The sequence below is a fragment of the Pholcus phalangioides genome, unplaced genomic scaffold (genome assembly GCF_987345545.1).
Source record: "Pholcus phalangioides strain wild (caught in Gottingen) unplaced genomic scaffold, Ppha-v1.0 ptg000005l_1, whole genome shotgun sequence".
Classification (NCBI taxonomy): domain Eukaryota; kingdom Metazoa; phylum Arthropoda; class Arachnida; order Araneae; family Pholcidae; genus Pholcus; species Pholcus phalangioides.
Window position 1 is genome coordinate 15,043,896 of NW_028301598.1, and position 17,093 is coordinate 15,060,988.

Genomic DNA, 17,093 nt, shown 5'->3' on the forward strand with positions numbered 1-17,093 from the left:
CCGATACTAGGGCGGATGGGATCATATAAATGCAGATTACTGTTGGAATTTACAAAGAGACTGCCAACAAAGTTCACTCAAGAATTTGAAACAAAAGCTTTCAGAGTGGAAAAGAATAACTTTTCCTTTTGTTTTTATCCGATTTTGTTCTTTTTATCCAAAAGAAATTTTCATAAAAGCAATGAAGTTTTTACATGACTGCATTCATCTATGAATTAATTTAGTGGTTCTCAACCAGGTGGACCCTAGGATATTCTAAGGGGGCATCGGATGAAAATCTTGCAAAAGGGGAGCAACAGCTGCTGATAAGGGGCCCCCCCTCCCCCGCGAAGAAATTTGTGAAAGTTGTAAACAAAATGCATAGAATATCTTATCCATAATTTTCCCCCATTTAAATAACATTGACTCATTTAAACCTATAATCCTAAATGTAGAACGGTTCATTATATTATTATTAAGTTCTGAATTTAAGGCAATAACAGAAGATAGTGACACTAGGGCTTCCTTGGAACAAATGTTCTAGCACATCCCGTTTAGACCATCGTATCTTCGGGTTGCCGGAAAAATATTGAAACTTACAATGGCGTCTATTTCCAGGTAAGATACTTTCTTTATAACAACAGTTGATATGAATATGTTTGGTAATGATTGTCCTAATTATATAGAGAAGTAATGTGCAAATGTCAAATAGCATGCATGTGCGCTGTAGCGTTCATAATATTGTATACAAATATGGTGATGTAGGACGCTAGGCATAAAAGGTAGCTTCTTTTTATCATGATGCAAATCAAATCTTAGCAGGTGTATGCATAAATTATAAGTACCCTAAACAACTCATAAATGTATTTATTTTTAATAATAATAATATGTGATCACAGCATGTATTCCCAAGAGATCGCTAGGATCTGTCCAGGGAATTTTTTATATATGTACTTGTATATAATAATAAGTGTATGTATATAATAACAACAATTAATAATATACTTGTATATTTATTTATTTTTTTTACCTTAGTACCTCCAAGCAAATTTTATGGGTCAAATAAGATGCCAAAAGGATTATGTGATTTACTAGCTGGTATTGAAGAACAGGGGTGTGAGGATGCAGCTGGTATAAGTCATGCTGATATATCATAGCTGCCAACTTTTGAAAATGAAAATTCGGGAGATTTTCGCGCAAACCCGTATTTTATGCTAAAACCACTCCCTAATAAATACAATAGGGATTTTTCCAAATAAAATAGGGATTTCCCAAACATAAAAGTTAAAGCGTAGGGAATAAAATCCCTACTCAAAAACTGAAGTCAAATTAAAATAGGGATTTTACACACATGGAAGTAAAACCCTTGGGAATGTGAAATTCCTACGCAAAAAACAAGTGAAATCGGAGGCCAAAACTTCAATGATGTAAAAATAAATATTGTGTTCAATCAGAAACGCTGAAAACAAACATTCTGCCCGAATGACCCCAAAATCATCGGAAGATGAAGGAAAACACTGTCAATTTTTGAAGAACACTGACGTTTTGTGACACTTGCTTGATGTTTTTTTTTCACTTCATGACTGATATGGAACGAGATGAATCTCCTGGTTTAGATGAACTTCAGTCAAAAAATTTGACTTCTACTTAACTTTTCGAACTATATTTTGATGATGGTATGTTCGAGTTGGAGGTTACCGAGTCAAACAGATACGCTATGTAACATAATACTAATTTAGGAGTCACAATTGAAAAAAATAAAATGCACTATTGGGATATTGCTTGTTAGCGGATGCATTCAAGTTCCACATAGAAGGATGTACTGGGAAAACAGTTCAGATTCACATTGTGAGCTCATTGCAGGTACTATACGAAGGGACTGGATAGATAGCATTTGTTCTAACATTCACTTTGCTGATAATAAAAACTTAGATGTGGAAGACAAATATGCAAAACTACATCCCCTAATTGAAAAACTGAGTGAAAACTATTTATGGCATGCTCCTAGAGGAATTTTACAGCACAGATGAATCCATGTGCAAATATTTTGGACACCATGGCTGCAAGCAATGTCTCAGAGGCAAGTCAATAAGATTTGGTTTTAAAGTATAGTCTGGACGTATAACTCTCGGATATGTCTTATGGTTTGAACCATATCAAGAGAAAAATAGCAAGAGGAATGATTCTGTTTTAGGAATGGGTGGAGATCTGGTGGTGAAATTTGCCAACATCATACGTAAACCACACCCCCCTGAATTATCACATTTGTTGTGACAATCTTTTTACGAGTCTCACACTGATGGAGAAACTAAAAGCTATGGGTACAAAAGGCACAGGTATCATTAGAGAAAACTGAATAGAGAAGTGTCTTCTGGTGAGACAAAATGATTTTTTAAAAAAATATAGAGAAGCATGTGACTACAAAGTGGATTAAATAGCCGAAATCATCCTTTGCCGATGGAATGACAATAATGTTGTGGTAATGTGCTCTAATGTTGTGGGTGAGGTCCTAATGGCGACTGCTAGTAGACTTTCATCAGCAAAGAAAAGCTGTATCACTGTGCAACAGCCAAGAATGATGAAAGTTTATAATGAACATATGGGTGGAGTTGATCGACTTGATCAGAATATGAACAAATGCAGGGTGTCTATTTGAGGAAAGAAATGGTACTTTTGTTTGACAACATACATTTTGAACCAGGCCATAAATAATGGTTGGCAACTACACAGAATTTGCGCAAGAGATAATCAGCTGGATTTGCTCAATTTTAGAAGAAAATTTACACGATTCTATCTAGAATCCTTTGGAAAACATAGAGAACCAAGTCAATGTGAGAGGCAATCACATGGAATACCTCAAGCAAGATTTAATGGAATGAACCATTGGGCGATTCCTCAACAGAAACAAACAAGATGTGCTCAGTGCCATTCGAAAACCACAATTCATGGAAAATGTGATGTTGGATTGCATGTAAAATGCTTCAAGGTTTTTCATAGCTTGGTAGCTTAAATGTCTAGCGACCTATATATAGTTCGGCTCAGTACTTTGAATCTGCTTTTCAAAATTTTACGGAATTTTTTTTTAAATTACTTTAGGCCAGTAAAACACAAAATATTCACTTTTTGTTCAAAATTTTTAATTTTTTAGTACCTTCGGCGTAAATGGGTTAACATGAGAAAGGAAATGAAAAAACGTTTAGCATGTAAATGCATAGGTTACGGGGCATATGACATTTTCTTGGCAAACCGTTAATGCTAGAAGTATACTTCCAATTATGAAAGGTATCCAAATAACGTGAAGTACTCAGATATGTCATTCACGTTGCAAGTTGTTTTGTATAATTATTAAAATAAAGATGTTAACATTTTATACAGACACCCTGTGTGAGCAAAAATCCAATGAGAGGGTTAATGTTGTGTCTCTCCTGATGACAACTAAGAAATTTCCATGCTTCTAAGTGTAATGAGATATTAAAATTCAAAAAATGAAGGAAAGTTGGGAGAAAACTGCTTTAAAAATACGGATAAACCATTTCCCCTGCATTTAACACTGATTAGAAGCACAAAAATTGCTTAGCTGTCATCAGGAGAGACAGGGCAACAACTTTCTCATTGAGTTTTTGATCACAGGGTGTCTATATAAAATGTTAAAACATTTCTATTTTAATAACTATACAAAACAACTTGTAATGTGAATGACATATCTGAGTAGTTCACGTTATTTGGATACCTTTTATAATTAGAAGTTATAATATAATCGTCTATTCTATTGGAAGTTATAATATAATCATTGATTCTATTGTTGGAAGTTATAATATAATCGTTGATTTTATTGGAAGTTATAATATAATCGTAGATTTTATTGGAAGTTATAACATAATCGCTGATTTTATTGGAAGTTATAATATAATCGTTGATTCTATTGGAAGTATGAATCGTTCATTCATACTTCCTGTTTAGGGATCGACAAAGCGGAACCCGTCCGGGTTGATCTAAAATTTAATTTTAAATCATGTTTCTACCAAATAAAAATTAAAAACTTACCCCTCTCGCATTATGAATAAAATAATACACTGGGCAAGAATTAAACAACACTTAGTCTAAAACAAAACCATTATAGTCTTTTCTTTTCTTAAATCAGAGTGACAGAAGACGTTCTGTCCTTCTTTTCTACTCAGTTACATGATGTGTACTACTGAAAAATACTAACACAAAAAAAGGAAAAAGAAATAATAATACAGCTTGTACATATGGTACCTCTGCCTCCCTCTGTTGGGAAGCAGTGGGAGTCGCAACATCTACAATAGAATCAACGATTCATCAGTAAAATACCATACGCTCTGTTGTCTATGCACCCTGTATATACAGTCTGCCCCCTCATATTTGAGGTTTCCGTATCCGCAGGTTTTTTCCCTTCACTGGAAGTTTTTTTACAACACTCAGAAATCGTCATTCATGTGCTTTGTTTACAAAGTTTAGCATGACTCACTTTTTGATGGGTCGCTAATGACATTACTGTCATCACTAGAGCCGTGGCAGCTCCCAAGAGAGAAACAGTCACCTCAGGTTAGATCAATCTTTGGCCACAATGTGTGCTAAAGGACACAACCATTTCTACAGAGCCAACTGAAGAGACTATAAAAGCAAAACAAGTGGGTGGAGAAAGGTCCAATGATATGGATATGGAAGTCAAACAGCTAATTAATAGCGATTCAGAGGTATTGATCGAGGAGAAATTAACGCAATTGAATGCTCCTGAAACTGAAGCGGTACCAGATGAAGATCAAGAAATAGAAGACAAGTTCATCATCATGTGCAACATAACGGAAGGGCTTCGCACACTTAAATCAGCGATATTGTTTTTATGACACACAGATCCCTCTATAATACGCTATTCACATGTAGAAAAATTTGTAGAAGAAGCCTTGTCAACATACTCCAACATGCTGTACTTGATGATATGAAGAAACGGCAAACACAAATCACAATTTTCTTTCAGAAAACATCGCCAACAATTGCTGCACTCTTTTACATTCCCTTATATCTCTACATCACCCTGCTCTTCTCATACTGTTCAATAAACGAGATATACAAGTAAAAACTATGGTTTGTTGTTAACAGATTTCCCGTATTTGCGGTCACACCCGGAATGTAACCCCTGCGAATACAGGGGGGGGGGGCGAATGTACAATGTCACTTTATTAAATCTGGCATTATTTTATGCAATCTAAAAGAAGATAAGACTGGCATATAGAAACATCCTCTCCACTTGTCAACACAAGATTCATCGAAAGACTAGTTATTTGTGGAGATGAAGATTACAAGGAAGAAAATTCATCACTGCTCCCACGGAGCATTAAAAAGTTATCTCCACAAATAACCAGTCTTTCGATGAATCTTGTATTGACAAGTGGGGAGGACGTTTCTATATGCATACGGCCATCTGGTTGGCCTTTTTCATTCACAAGCTATTAGTTGATTGTTGATGCCGTCCATGTACGGTGCCTTTCAACATATATATATACGCTCCAAGGCTGAAATATTCTATCTGCTGCCATAGCTTAGATGGTAGAGCACTCGTCCGGCAAGCGAGAGACCGGGGTTCGAGTCCCCGTGGGGGCAGTGATGAATTTTCTTCCTTGTAATCTTCATCTCCACAAATAACCAGTCTTTCTATGAATCTTGTAAGGTAAGACTCTTTTGCATTGTCTTTTTCCCAATTTTAATTTAAAATATCAAATAAGGACTTTAACAGAAATAAGTCGAGAACGTATTTAGCTACTGTAAGAAAAAAATTGAATAAAGTTACAAGCTTTGTTTTTCTTGTATTGTGAAAGTGATAAATTAGCATTATGTTTGTTCAGAGCCTCAACAAGTTAGTGTAGAATGTAGAGCTTGACAATAATTCGGAGACACTATTCATCTCTATACTTATACGCAGAAATGCTCAGCTATGCAAAATACATAGAAGAGACCAGGGATGGTCATCATGCTTTATATATTTCAGTTAATTTTGGGCATGTAATTCAAATCCAACTGTTTAATGCATCTACATCAAGCACAAACATTCGGAGTGTACTAGAGCTTTTTGCGGATACAAAAAAAATCACTCTTTCTATGAAAGATAAAATGTTTTGTCAAGTGTGACAACCCACCCCATATACGGGGCAAGTCGTCACAGACCATAGGGATACATTGTCACACAACATTACTTAATCATTCACTCAAAAAAAACTAAAAATGGTAGAATTCAATAAGCTTTATAAAATTCATCATGAATTATCTTGTTTAACTCTACTTTATTAACAATCTGCCCATCGAAATAGAAATTTAAAATAAAAAGCTGAAATAATTGATTACTTTTTATGGTTTATATAGATATTGTTTTCTTCTTTGCTTCTTACACCAGAAAATTATGAATGTTGATAATGTAATTAAACTGCAATTTGTTTAAATTTTACTTATGGCCTCTTTTGAACAGTAATTTCGTGGCTGCAGTGATTTCATTACTGCGACAAGCGTTGCCACTTGTAGACAGTAGCATCTTAACAAAAAGTAAGGGAAGGGGTACAACGGGTCTTGTACCATGTGAAGTGGAATAAGAGACCCCAAATTTTTGAGAATTTTTATTAATACACATATGCAACATTTTAAATAAATAAATGGAAGTGTATTATGTTTATTTATTTATATTTATGTTATTTTGCTGATTGCATTCAATTGTAACTTATAAATACAAATACAACACCACAACAGGCAAAATGCCCAGCGAGGTGGCTGAGAAAAAGATGCCCATAACAAATATGGATGTTATATATTTCAAAAATAAAGCAACCCAATTAAAAATGTAATAGAAAACAATATATACACATGTCAAAATATTATACAATGCCCATAAAGAATACTTATAGTTGTCTTATTCTAAGTATGGATAGCTTCTCGATTTACCCCAACATGTTTATCGTATTTCTTTTTAAACGTGTCAATTGTGTTACAATTTACTACCTCCGGGGTTAAATTATTCCATTTATTAACAACCCTATTAGAGAAAAATTCCCTGCGACACCATAGCCTTGCATTTTCCCTCACCAATCGCGATACTGGTGTCCCCTTGTAAAAGCAGTCAATTGGCGGTGTACTAAAAGTTCATGGTCCATCCTATCTATCCCATTGAAAATTTTGAACACTTCGATCATATCTTCGCGACATCTGCGTTCATGCAATGTAAACATATTCAAAAAATGAAGTCTCTCTTCATAACTCAAGCCCTGTGTGCCAATAAGGACACGCGTAGCTCTTCTCTGCACCCCTTCAATCAAGTCTATGTCCCTCTGTAGGTATGGTCTCCAAAACCTTACAGCATACTCCAGTCCAGGACGAACTAAACCTCGAAAAAGCGGAAGAATGACTTTAGGAGAACGTGAAGAGACCTTTTTGAAAATGAGACCAAGCATTCTATTCGCTGAACAATGTTCAGAAAACCTAACCCGCTCGTCAATGAGAATTCCCAAATCAGTGACCCTAGCTGCATCTGGGATAGTGACACCATTCAACTCGTAAGAGAACCGTGGGTTGCTCGAACCAAAATGAGCGACTATGCACTTATCAATGCTAAACGTCATGCTCCATTCATTTGCCCATGCTGCAATCCTGTTTAGACTGGTCTGGAGCAACTCCCTATCGCTTTGATTCCCGATTACTCCCATTAACTTCACATCATCTGCGAGTTTGCTAGTAATCCCATCGATACCCTGATCGAGTTTATCGATAAAAAGTGACAAAAGTATGGTGCCAAGGACACTTCCTTGAGGAACTCCACTTGTGACGCCTGTCCAACCAGAGAATTCCCCGTTCACCATAACTCGTTGCGACCTATCTCTTAACCACGATTTCTATCCAACGTGGTTTGTTGCAAAATAAACATCCTATGTTTATTTTGCTTTTCCCATATTTTCATAAATTAAAAATTAATTTAATTTAATTCAAAAATATGTTTATACTTCAAACCATATTTCAATACTACCATTAAATATTGACCATTGTCAGCCACCTCATTGGGCAATTTGCCTGTTGTGGTGTTGTATTGGTATAACTATCTTCTAGGGTAAAACGGAAGGGGGGAGGAGGAAATTAATCAGTCACAAAGGGGATGGGCACAGAAATGAGAAATCGTTGAAAGGGAGCCCAAAAAAGGTTGAGAACCACGGCATTAATTCACTAAATAATTTTTCAAATTTCTTTAATTATATTCTCAAAAATGGTCTTTTATTAAGACACACATTGGAAAGAAATGAAGAGATACATGCAGACATGCCAACTTTTGAAATACAGAAATCCGGAGATTCTCCCGAGGGGGGTACCCCCCCCCCCCCCCCGACACTGATAGACTCGATCAAAAAAAAAACGTTCATAAAAAATTTTGAAAAAAAAAAATTAATAAATTAAGAAAAAGTTACATTTCCCCCCCGTCAAGGCAGGTTCTGCATTGCCCCTGAGAAGAATATAATTCCATGCCAGTCTTCAGGGTTGGTAAAAAACCGGTTTTTTTGAAAAAAACCAAAAAACCGGGTTTTTTTTGGTTTAAACCAGGTTTTTTTGTTTTAAATAGTATTAACATTAAAAACAATGAAATTTCTGAAAATCATTTCAAACTTCCAATAATTAACAAAAATAAAATGTTTATTAATGTAATTAACACCATTCCCATATTAATTAATCAATAAATATTTATTAAATTTTAACAAAAACCAACTTTTGCCATTTAATTATTTTTTGCTTAACTCAATGGATTACTGTGTGTTTGAAAATTCTTTTAATGTTATTATTAATCATATAATATATAAATGTTTTTCTCCAGTTACTTTCAGTATACTTAATTAGGAAGCTATTTTGCAAAAAGTAATAAAAATTAGGTGAATATAATGTATTTAATGAAGCATAAATAATGCAGATTAATTAGCAATGATTTACGATATACAGGGTGATTATAACTATGGTTCTGATTTCAAAACACTAAAAAAAGAGCGATTGTCAGAATGACTTGAAAATTGACATGAATATTCCTGAAAAAATTCAATTTTATTTGATAAAGGGGAAAAAATACTCAAAAATGTAAAATTAATGACATCATCCAACATGTGGGAAATTTGCTCGCAGAATGGAAATGATAGCCAGTCAAGGCAAAATTATAACTTAATTATAGCATTGCACGATCTCATAATTCATGGAAACATCACAAAAAACGAAGTAATTGAACAAATAACTACAACTTACTCAAAAAATGTTAAATATGTTGTCCACCGCGTGTTCTGGCTATGAGGTTGAAAGCACAAAAATTCTTGTTCAACAGCAGAATCGGAATATGCCATGGTCATAATGTGGATGTGCTTGCAATTCAGCTTTATTAAACCAAACGCGCCCCCTTTCCCCCATTCATATTCCTGAGGAATGAGGAACTTCTAACATATAGGGAATGTGCTGGAGATTACAATTCATCAAAGTTTGCAATCTGACCACTGTTTATAACATTTTGAGGTACCCCCACAGCCAGTAGTTACAAGGGTTAAGGTGCATCCTGTCAAAATGGGTCTTCAGCAGCTGCTTTGCTGGTATTGCACACACTGATGCTGTGGAAGTGCCGAAATGATGTGGTTGCACAAAATAGATTATACTGCTGGCCAAGTACAGCATCATCTACTTGCACATTTTGCACTTTTTTCTTTTGCGAAAGAAACATCCCTTGCTTCAGGAGTATCCATGCAAATTTTCAGGTCATTCTGATCAGTACTTATTGTATAGTTTTGGAATCAAAACTTAAATTATAATCACCCTGTATATAGCTGATTATTTTTTATAAATTTGTTACTACTATACAGTAGAACCTTGATTAACTGGGCTTAACAGTGTGTGTGTGAAAGTATAAAAAAACAACTATTGAATATTAAGACTGGGAGATATACAGTAGGAGATGTGCTACTTCTTATGGGAATGAAAATGTATGTGAGGTAATGTAACAACTAGTACACTAGTCTTTGTCCTTTAAGGACAGCTGGTGTCTTTATTGGATTATAGGACCACCTGCCCCTAGCATGATGGTGTCACTACTGTAGCTGCTTCTTTGTGAAGGGAAAAAGAAACCCTGTGAGATATGTAATACACCACTACATTTAGATGTGTGATGCAATCCGTATTCATGAATTTGCTAAAGATAGAGCATCAGAATGTAGCCAAAGGTTAGAAAATGTTGTAAGAATGAGAAGTTTTGACTTTTATATATAACTTTAAATGACAGATACTTCATATGAAAAATATATATATATTCTGGCCACTTTTATGAGACTTTTTTGAAAAAAACCACTTATAAAATCTTATGTCATTTAAAGATATACCGTCAGAATGTACCCCAAGGATATAAAATGAGGTAAATATGAAACATTTTGGCTAATAATGGACAAATATGATATTTTTCACCGATATTTTTTAACTGTTAAAAAATTCTGTTTAACAGTTAGCATTTCCGTTAGCATTGTGGCTACACTTTTCTTAAAATTCTCAGATTGTTCTGCGATGCAAGCCTCACATTTTAGCATATTCTGCTTTGGGGAATCTATCTTGGAGAATGGAGCTGGTGTTCTTAGATTTGTTGCAACAAAAAACATGCTTTAATATCTGTATGCCAGAGGTGAAGGGCACTAGGTCCAATTTCATCAATATTGAAATAATGCTAATAATAGGAAAGTACTGCAAATTAATAAGTTCTATTTCAATAGATAACAGAGATAAATTCTATAAACAAGTCAGCTCCATAGAAAGCCACACAAAAAAAAATCTTTAAGCAGCTTTGTTGTAAACTTTTTCCTTTTGGCACATGGATGAATAAACTAATAAGCCTATTACTAAAGCGATAACTGATTTGAAGTGAGAAGCTCACTTTTATGAAAACCAAATGACATGCACTCACACTAAGGTCGAAAGAGGCACTGTTCACCCAACAGACACAAAAGATACACGTTTGGAGTCTTTCACAATCATTTGTTAGTTTGTTAATGCTTGAACCTCTATGAATGTCCAATATTCAACAGCAGTGGACACCATCCCTCATCAAAGAAAAAAGTCAATGACTGTGGGCAGTAAAATATCACTTTTTCATGCAAAAGACACTATAGTCTATTTTTTTTACAAAATTTAATTTTTGATACTTTCCTATGTAAGTTTTTTGTTTGTACTGAAAAGAATTATTCTGTATTACAAGGTGGAGAGATTTGAAGTTTTCATCAAAAACCATAAGTAGAAAAAGAGTTATGGTTACATAAATAAATTATATATTAAAATGTATCTTCAAATACTATACATTATTAATAAAAAATGATGTTTGCAAATGTCACATTATGTTACTTGGATTATTTTTTACATACCGTCTTTATAATCAGCTTGACAAATAGAAAAAATATGGAAATGCGGCTACTGTTGTAGTTCACAAGTCGAACATATGATGATGCACCAACAACCTTTGAAAGCTATGAGAAAAATATGAATATGAACATTCAGAATCGAAAGATCTCTGAAGAATCTGTCATTTTCATAGGGAACTCATATGACAACTGATTAAAAAACATATATATTAGATCCATTCTAAATGTTACTTTTCCATTCTATTGTTAATTAATAAAACAGATGTTGAAAGATGCAACACTGTTTAAGTAATATATTGTTTAAGAGCCAAAGTTGCTTATTCTAAAAATGCTTGAAGAAATCTATATATATATAAAATTGATTTTCTGTGTGTGTGTGTGTGTTCTCTATACAAATCTACAATTTTAGATTGATCGTCACCAAATTTTGCATATATACCATTTCCTAAGTTGTAGTTTTATTTGTTCAATTACTTCATTCTTTTGTGATGTTTCCATGAATTATGACATTGTGCAATACTAATTAAGTTATCATTTTGCCCTGACTGGCTATCATTTCCATTTTGCGAGCAAATTTTCCACATGTTGGATGAATACAGTGTTGTTAATTTTACATTTAAAATTGTTTTTTTTCCCTTTGCCATTTAAAATTCCATTGCTTCAGGAATATTCATGTAAATTTTGAAGTCATTCTAACGATGGTTTTTTTTAAAAGTGTTTTGAAATCGTGTGGAAACACCCGTGGGGAAGCACAAGCAGAAGCCAGGAACCATGCTGCAGAGGGAAATCAACTTCTCTCAGCCAGCGAGAAGAAAATCAAGAAACACCAAACAGAAAGGCTCTAGCAAATGTGACCTTGGCAGACAGACACAGACAGACAGACAGACAGAGACATGACCGCCCAGAGAGGATGATGCGAAGAATGAGGAGAAGGCTGCCACGCCTGGATCAGCACTGTCGCGGTCTCACAGTCAAAGGGGGCCATTACTTGCAAGCGTGGAAGAGTCCCTGGTGACACGCCAGAATCAAATTTCAGGAAGCCTTGCAAGGCTACCAAGAAAGGCACCCTCAGGATCCAGAAAGGAAACCGACTCCAGCTGATGTGTCTTACTTTACCACCTCAGTGAAGGACCAGATGCTGGAGGACACTGGGGGTATTTACCCTCACGTCGACCGAACCATCTTTAGGGAGGAAGGTCTTCACATTATATGTAGAGACCAGACCACCCTGGAGTGGTTGGAAACTGTGATCAATGGGTTACCACCTCCACCAAACATTGATGGTCACACTGGGTACATTGCCTTAGGACCTGGTAATAGACCACCAATGAAAAAATTCTTTCTCTGGATTCCTGGAGACAGGAATCCTAACCAATCTCTAAAACTGCTTAGTAAATGCAATGAAGATCTGGTGCCTGGCCAACTTCATCTGCGGGCTGTCATCCCGGAAACCTGGTGACGAGATCTTAACAGTAGATGACTTGGACCACCACGCTGTCATTCTGACGGAGGTGATCTGCAAATCAGACATGTCCACTCAAGCCTGAAAAATCTAAAGTCTACTCAAAAAATTGGTGGACTAAATAATTGCAAAAGAAATTCAAAAAGAGTAAAGCATATACCAAAGGACTTTGAAATGCTAAGTTGATCTCCTTGAAAATACTAAATGTACAATATCCTCTTGGAAGGGACAAGATCCCTATGAGAAAACAATGAAGCACTTCAATCACAATAATGATACAACTTTTCACAAAAGTGAGCTTTGTAAGCAAGAAAAAATAACACTTGGTGTACTGCTGCGTGAACTACTGTTGCAGGCATCAACAGTTTACAATGTATATATCAGATACACTGGTATAACAGATGCACAAACTTATAAACAATTTGTTCTGAAACCGATGGTCAGCTTCTACTTCTCAGTACACCATCAGGTTTGCATTTATCTGTGTGCCTACTGATGGATTCTCTTCATCAATGGTAAACTCTTTCACTCCTTGCTTCAATTTCTCTGGACTTGTGTGAGTGACTTTGAAAATCCCATCGCATAAGTAGCTCACTCTCAAAATATCACCACTTCCCTATATGATATGTCAACCTGCACAATTGAGAATCTGGCATCACCTACAAAAAATTGAAGAAAAAAAACTTCAGCACATGTTTAATCTTGGAAAAAAAGAAAGGTATTAGCAAAACAGAATCGCTTTTATATGAATCATCTTTGAAACAACAAAAATAATTCTATGAATAAAAATTACAAACATTGTGAATGTAACATGACGACCTGGGATCTTTTACAATCCTATTGTTCAATTAATCTTGTTTAGGCCCCAGGGTTCGTTGGTTACCGGAAACCACCTGAGGCTTCTGCTGACATTCCGGTTCGGGTCAGTTAGTTTGCTTAGTCTGATGGTCGGGCGAGAACGGGGCCAGAGGTTGGGCTGCCAACGTCCCATATAAATTCAGCTTTACATCCATGTCAGAGATCCCAATAGCTCGTCTAGTTACCTTCTCTTTCCCTCTGGAGGGGGGGGGGGGGTTCCCGTGGTTCGTCGGTGGAGGCCACGGCGAGTCGTCATCGTCAAACTGTACTTTAATTGTGCAATATAATATAAATGTTCAGCAAAGTGTTATATAAATGTGCAATATATTTTACCTCCACGCAGTCGGTGGTTCCTAGGACCATCTAACGGTTTATAATGTCACGAGTTTATACAATGTGCAATAGGCCTAAAAGTTGTGGATCCTGGCCAGATCTCCAATTTGTTATGTTTGGTTGCCAGATTCACATTAGAATGTTTACAATATTTCCTTTTCTCTCATTAAATTATGTAAATTAGATACAAGCTAATGCCGTACCTTCAATGTTGTGATTGGTTCTTCCGTGAGGCATTATGGGAATGCTACTATATAAAAGCCAGTTAGAGATGTGCATCACTGCTTACTACTTACTTACTACTGATTCTGCTACTTAATCACTAAGGTGTCACGCCCTGTTATGGTGTGAGCTAGATCGTCTCATAAATACAGTGAAGTTATAATTGTAGAAGTGTGCCTTGGCACTTAACCCGTCTCATCGCTTGACTTCACGTGAGGTTTCAACATCGTCGTGATCCAGTGGATTGGTTAGTGGCCACACCGGCTACCTGTGAACTTTCGCCTCCAGTTCCATGTGCAGCGGCTGAGCTCTGGTCTCAACGAGTGTTTGAAGACATCAAAATCAAACCCGACTGAAGCTGGTACCGGAGAGTCTTTGGCTGTGAGGTAGACACCTGGGAGTGTCTATCGGACGATGAGAACTAACACGTGGAAACCTGTACATGGCGGTGAGATCGATCCCTTTTATTGTTTCATTGTAACATTGAGAGAAAAGCCTAACTGTGATAATTGTTGATAAAACGTAACATTAATAGTTTAACATATAATTGAATAAATGTTTATAGTTCAATCAAAACCTTTGTCTATTTCATTGTAGTCATCCACTCAATGGTTACTGGGGGGGAAAATATTAAAGAACCGGGAGGTAACGATTACAATACGTTACATAAATTTTGGGGACTCGACCGATAAAATTTCATTGATTTTGGATGACAATTTTGAGTAATATTGAGAGCGTATCTTTAAGCTTGGGTTTGAGTTTTTGTGATCACATCGCAAATTCATGTTTTAACGAGCGATCGCATTGCAAATTTGTGTTTCAACGAGCGATCGTGAATATCGTTTGTGTTCTGTTTGTCGATGTAGTCGTGGGTATTATATCTAGTCAAATATTATGATCGTATGATAAATTTGAACTTTTTGAAAATGTTGTGATCGATGATCGACCTCGATTTAATATTTTTTTTTTGCACTTGTGTTTTGATTCTAATATTTTTAGCGGGATTTTTGCAAATAGTTTTTGATAAATTAATGTATAATTGTAACAATGAATTATAGTAAGCCTGGATATTCAGGTAGAGGTGATTTTTGTATACAAGTTGAATCCGATCACAATGATCTTATTTTCGGGAATGACGATCGGACTCGATCGGGGTTTCCACCCGCGATCCCATTGAATTCCGGCAATTCATTTGCTAGTCCAGCTTGTCCGAGTAACGGTCGTTTAACATTTTCAGGACAGGATGATGTACGAGAATTCTTAATACAAATACAATTACAACGCCACAACAGGCAAATTGCCCAACGAGGTGGCTGACTTAAGAACATCATGGATCCTCGAGCCATTTTTTGGAGGCCCTACCTACTACTGCTACACCCCAAATGCACCCCCCCCCACGGAATCCCCCAACGAATCGGTGCATGCGGGAATGTGCGTGTACGTGTAGTGCAACCTGACGTAAAGTTTGTTTCTATGTAATGTTTGTTATGTGTGGTGCTGCCATCTGCCAACAGTTTTTTTTCCCCTAACTATGAGTGAAGTGTTATGATTGAATGATTTATCGTTGTAGGACTGTTGCTCTCTGTGGCGAGACTTTTTAACGGGGAGATCGGCTCGCATTTGCGCCTTGAAGTTGGGAACCACAGAAAACCAACTTCAGCAGACCACCACTGTGGGGGTTCGAACCCGGATCCTTGCATCGCGAGTCCGTCACTATAACCACTCGACCACCACAGCGGCTTTTCTTGAGCAAGTGTGATATTTTCTTTTCCCTACAAAATGTCCGGAATAAAATTGAAATTGTAGTAAGTGCCTTTGAGGGTAGAGCTCAATTGTGGTGGACCAATATAGGCAATGATGAACTTCAAAAAATGGATTATGGGGATCCTTGGGAAAATTTTAGGAAGTTAATGCTACAAACATTTTCACCGCATCATACATGGATTGAGTTGGCTCAGGCCTTGTTTTCTCAAAATTATTCGAGTGGCTCCTATTTGGATTTTGTCTTGCATAAACTTGAATTATTCAAGTCTTCCGATTCATAGATACCGGCATCCGAAAAAATTGAATTGATTATCAAACAATTTCCACCGCGGGTAAGAACCTTTTTGGAAATACGTCAACCAGATACGTTGCAAAAATTATTTGTGTTGTTGGATCAATACAACTCCTTTCAAAATTCAAGTTCTCAAAATTATCGAAATGTATCTTTTCAGAGGCCGAATTTACCAAGAGTGCCCTTTCAGTCTCGTAATGAACAGGAGTTTACTAGATCACCTACGCCATGGGTCCAGGCAACGAGATATTCTCAATTAACCTGTTTTGGTTGTAATCAACCCAGTCATGTAGTTCGAAATTGCCCTTTACAACAAAACAGTAGACAGGGAAACGGGCCTACAGGTACATAAAGAGGGGTGTTGTTCCTGTGGTTTCTAGTTCCTCTCAAATTGATTTTTTATTTCCAATTGTTAAAATTAATGACAGTTATGTAAGAGCTATAACTGATACTGGGGCTGATAAATCGGTGATTAGCTTTGAATTGGCACAGAGGGTGTGCAAAAACAAAAATGAAATTAGACCCTACATAGGAGGTAATTTTCAGTTTGCCTCGGGCGAGTGTTGTCAACCCGTTGGAGTTCTAATGACTCGGGTCGAAGTACGAAATAGTACTATTGACACGGATTTGATAGTTTTCGCAGAGCACCCACTGAGGTCTTGTTGGGAATAGACATTTTGTCCAAATTAGAATTAATAATTGATTTCAAACACAGGGAATTGAATGGAGGACTTCAGCAATATAGGGGGGAAATTGACAAACAAAAAATTAC

General features: G+C 36.2%; 1 long non-coding RNA gene across 8 annotated transcripts in view; it reads right to left on the bottom strand.

Moving 5' to 3' along the window:
- Nucleotides 1-17,093, bottom strand: part of LOC149086349 (uncharacterized) — a 98,625-nt gene that overhangs the window by 53,485 nt on the left and 28,047 nt on the right. For 3 of the 8 annotated variants that reach the window (XR_016192698.1, XR_016192699.1, XR_016192696.1), the window contains exons 4-5: nt 13,013-13,511; nt 11,394-11,495 (exon numbers count right to left, since the gene is read on the bottom strand). This is a non-coding gene — a long non-coding RNA (uncharacterized LOC149086349). Of the gene's footprint in view, nt 1-10,048; nt 11,076-11,393; nt 13,512-17,093 lie in introns of those variants that run through there. The other 5 variants (XR_016192697.1, XR_016192701.1, XR_016192694.1 and 2 more) reach the window with 3 other exon arrangements.